The sequence below is a fragment of the Mus musculus genome, chromosome 2 (assembly GCF_000001635.26).
Source record: "Mus musculus strain C57BL/6J chromosome 2, GRCm38.p6 C57BL/6J".
NCBI classification, from domain to species: domain Eukaryota; kingdom Metazoa; phylum Chordata; class Mammalia; order Rodentia; family Muridae; genus Mus; species Mus musculus.
This window is the reverse complement of record NC_000068.7, coordinates 30179998-30185123: the sequence shown is the minus strand read 5'-3', so window position 1 is coordinate 30185123 and position 5126 is coordinate 30179998.

The window sequence follows — 5126 nt, the reverse complement described above, 5'->3', positions numbered from 1 at the left end:
GGCAGCTTCTCTCTTCCTTTGGACGGCTGGACAGGGCTTGGAATAGCTTAGACAACAGACAGCATAACAAGACTCACACAAACAAACGCACCTCCAAGGGGTCCTTCGGGGTTCCTGGGTGTCACGCAGATCTCGCTGGGGCCTCCAAATGAAAGAACTTAGTGGGGAAACCCCCACTCAACTCCCCATTCGGCGTGCACCCAAGAATCACGAATAGAACACAACACCTTGATGTAACAACACGAGGTATTTTAATGGCAGAGCTCCGGGTCACACAGGAGACAGTGGATTCGACCACGAGGCTTGGAAGCTAGGGGTTTTTATAGAAAAGGAGTGGGGCTGGGGGAGGAATTGGCGCGGTTTCACATGATTGGTCCATTTAAACATCAGCAGCCTGTTAACATTTAACTTAGGTCAGAGGGGTGGGAGATAGGGAGGCGATAGGCCTGCCCGGGCATGTCCTGGTCTGTTCTGCTATGTTCTCAGCCCCAGGTTTCAAAGCTCACAAACAACTCTTTGGGCTATTTGACATACATTACATGAATCACAGGTCTCAAGTTTTATTTCCTTTCAGAGGGAGTGTGGGGGATGGCAGAGTCCAGGAACCCCCACTTCCACCCCTTGAACTTGTGATCCTCCTGCCTCTGTTTGCAGAGTCCTGAGAGTACAGCATGCTCCACGCCCGGCTTAGAAATGGGACTCGAACTGGGCAGTGGTGGCGCATGCCTATAATCCCAGCACTCGGGGAGGCAGAGGCAGGCGGATTTCTGAGTTCGAGGCCAGCCTAATCTACAGAGTGAGTTCCAGGACAGTCAGGGCTACACAGAGAAACCCTATCTCGAAAACCCAAAAAAAAAAAAAAAAAAAAAAAAGAAAGAAAGAAAAGAAAAGAAATGTGATTCGGTCCCTAGTCATGGTTCCACTAAAGCAACTGTAGTCCCCAAATCCCTCCAAGAGGCCATGCTAGAAGCCAAGTCCATATGTAGAACAAACTCAGGCATTTCATTCATATCTGTTCTCCAGCCTACAGAAATGTTGGGGTCATCAGGTATATGAACTAAAAAAAAAATGTTTTCCCCTGGTAAGGAGTCCCTAGAACATTAGGTTCTAGGATCAGTCATTTCTGTTAATCATAAAACCTCCTTTGGACCCATGTGTACTGCAGAGCCTTGAGCCCGTGTGTCCTGCAGAGCCTTGAGCCCGCCCCTCCCTCACTCCTGTCTGGGATGGGGTGGGGCTGAACTTGCTGAATCCCAAGGCCAATGATGTTTTTCTTCTCAAAGGTTTCCAGGGAAAGCCAGTGTCACTCACTCACTGTAGCCCAGGTTGGCTTCAAGCTCGTGGCAATCCTCCTGCCTCCCTCCTAAGTGTAAGGATGAGAAGCCTGAGCTCTCAATTCTGGCTGGATTTTGTGTTTTGTTTTGTTGGCAGTGCTGAGGAGTGAACTCATGGCTTTACACAGGCATGGTGAATGCTGTACCACTGAGCTCCACCCAGCCATGGGCAGTGACTAAATCCAATACACATATGTAATAAACCTGTCAAAAGACTGTCAGTGACCAAAGCTCCTGAGTAACACAGAGACATTATTATTTATTATAGCCAGGCCTTAGCTTAGGCTATTTCCCAACTAGCTCTATAACGTAATTAACCGGTTTATTCTGATCTAAGTTCTGCCCCTTGGCCCGTTAGTCACCTCCCTTCAGTACCAGCACAAGCTTCTTCCTCAGCGTCCGACTGTTGAATCTCCAGCGTCCGACTCTTTCCCAGAGTTCCTATCTCTGCCCAGAAGTTTTGCCTTATCCTTTCCCACTTTGCTATAAGCTGTTCAGTTCTTTATTAAACCAATCAGAAAGTGATGGAGATGTTTACAGAACACAGAAAGGGGTGATGCTTCATAAAAGTAACAATACCAAAGGCCATTCTGTGCCCACGTCTCTGTGGGAGTGCCGTGGGGGGTGGGGGACACCCTCTCCCCACATCCACACTCCCCCCTACAGAAATCAGCATTTGAATAATACAAAGACATTCTTTACACAAGAGTTTATCCCAACAAAACACAAACTTAGTTTAAAGATCTAATTTTCTTTCATTTTCTGTTCTGGAATCAAGTGACAGACAACTGTTCTGTAAAATAGAAGAGGGGAGGAGCTTGATGGGATTGAAGAGACAGCTCAGTGGCTAACAGCACTTGCTGTTCTAAAAGATGTGGTCAAATCACAGCCACCTGTAACTCCAGTTTCAAAGGACCCTAGACTGTCTCCTGGGCTCTGTGGGCATTGCATACACATGACGCTGGGTATCAAACCAGGATCTCAATGTTAGACATGCATTCTAACTCTGGGCTGCATCTCAGCCATGAATTGTCAATGGAACATACTTGGTATTGTTGGGGACTGAGAATCACCTCACAAACCACAGGAGCACTGATCTCAGTCAGACAGAGACAGCTTATTGAGCATTCACCCCAGGACCATGGGCAAGGCCACAGTTCAGACTTCAGAGCTGAACCGTGACATTGAGTTAAGATCCTACAGGGCTTTTAAGCATAAAATCCACAAGCATCTGTGCCAAGTTATTTCACTGATCAGGATTTAGGGCTGGAGATTTCCTTAGGAACCTGTCTTTGTGGTATACCTCTCCCGTTCACATTGGTTGGGGTATTCAACTGTAAGAGGAGACTTGACTTGTCTTAACATTCATGTCTTAGCTTGCCAACCACGATGGGCAAAACCATAGAATTCTTTTTTTTTTTTTTTTTTTTTTTAGTTTTTTAGTTTTTTGAGACAGGGTTTCTCTGTGTAGCCCTGGCTGTCCTGGAACCCACTTTGTAGACCAGACTGGCCTCAAACTCAGAAATCCACCTGCCTCTGCCTCCCAAGTGCTGGGATTAAAGGCGTGCACCACCACTGCCCGGCCAGATCTCATTCTAGATGGTTGTGAGCCACCATGTGGTTGCTGGGATTTGAACTCAGGACCTCTGGAAGAGCAGTCAGTGCTCTTAACTGCTGAGCCATCTCTCCAGCCCAACCATAGAATTCTTAATTCAAAGTACCTTGGATGGCATATAGTCATTATTTTACTCCTCAGGTAGAGTAGAATCAGGAGGATTGGGAGTTTAAGGCCAACTTTGATACATACTTCATCCCTAAGTTGAAGCGATGACTGCACAATCAGGAAGGCCAGAGTTTAGCATCCAGCACTGATGCTACAAGCTTGGTGTCCCACTCTAACCCCAGCTAGGAGACCTGGGGACTTGGTGGCATCCAGCCTAGACAGCAACCATAAGCCCCAGCCCAGCAGTGGTGGTATATGCCTTTAACCACAGCATAAATGCAATTGCAAAGCTTGCTGCGTGGTGCACACTTTGTTTTTTTTGTTTTGTTTGGGTTTGTGTGTGTGTGTGTGTGTGTGTGTGTGTGTGTGTGTGTGTGTGTGTGTGGTTTTTCGAGACAGGGTTTCTCTGTGTAGCCCTGGCTGGAACTCACTTTGTAGACCAGGCTGGCCTCAAACTCTTCTGCCTGCCTCTGCCTCCCGAGTGCTGGGATTAAAGGCGTGCACCACCATGCCCAGCTTTTTTGTTTTGTTTTGAGACAGGGTTTCTCTATGCAGCTCTGGCTGTCCTGGAACTCACTATATATATATATTAAGTTATCCTTGAACTCACAGAGATCCTCCCGTCTCTGGATTGCTGAGATTAAAGGCATGCACTGGCACACCCGGTCTATGGTACAAATTTGTAAGCCCAGCACTCAGGAGGCTGAGGCAGATGGATTCTGAGCTAAGGTCTGTGGATTGCTGTTTATATGCAGGTGAGGGCAGGCACAAGATAAGGTGAGAGCCTGTGATTGGGCAGTGGAAAAGGAAGGTGGGCTGAGAACTTTAGAGAGTACAGAGAGTGCAGAGGGAGAGAAGGAGGGAAGGAGAGGAGGAGATAAGATGGAGCCTATAGGAGAGGAAGAGGAGCCAGAACCACACAGTCCTGGGAGCCATAAGTACTGGGGATTTCTTAGACGATTAAATATTAAGTAGGGTGCATTTGCCCCATGTTGGGGTGTAGCTTGTGTTTATATCATTGGAGTTTTGAGTTCACTATGTGGGCATTTTGTGAGCTGAAAATTTACTAATATAAGTCTGACTGAGCTGGGTGTGGTGGCGCACGCCTTTAATTCCAGCACTCGGGAGGCAGAGGCAGGCAGATTTCTGAGTTCGAGGCCAGCCTGGTCTACAAAGTGAGTTCCAGGACAGCCAGGGCTGCTCGGAGAAACCCTGTCTCAAAAACCAAAAAAAAAAAAAAAAAAAAAAAAAAAGTCTGACTCACTGGTTAAGGGCACCGACTGCTCTTCCAGAGGTCCTGAGTTCAATTCCCAGCAACCACATGGGGCTCACAATCATCTATAATAGGATCCAATGCCCTGTTCTGGTGTGTTTGAAGACAGCTACAGTATACTCATATACATAAAATAAATAACTAATTCTTAAAAAAAAAACAAACAAACAAACAAACAACCTTTGAGATGGATGGACGCTGCATGGGGCTAGCCATAGAGGCAGCCAGACTGCTGGGGCCAGAGAGTAGCTGGTACTAGCGTGGAGTGGTGTCTTTCTTACATTGCCCCACTACGAAGGCCTGTGTGGGCTTCACAGTCCATGCCTCCCCACATCGCACCTCAAAGAAGTAACTTGGGATGCTGAGGAGATTGTTCTGTGGTTAAGATGACTGGTTTTTCTTCCAGAGACCTGGGTTCAGTTCCCAGCACATACATGGTGTTTTACAATCTACTATAATTTCAGTCCCAGGGGATCCATTTGCCTCCTCAGGCACCAGGCAAGACTCTGGTGCACACACATACATACAGACAAAACACTCATATAAATAAAGTCAAAATTCACACAGCAGGGTGCCCCACACCTGTAATTTCAGCTCCTGGGAGGATAAGGCAGGAGGATGGACATTATCTCAAAAAAACAAACCAAAGCAAGCAAAACAGACAAAAAGAAAGTATGACTAAAAGAGTGATGTAAACTGTAGTTGGCGGTAATAATGTGTCAGGATTGTTCCTCAACTGTAACAAAGTATCGGATCATTGTAAAATGTTAATACAAGCCGGGTGGGCGTGGTGGCA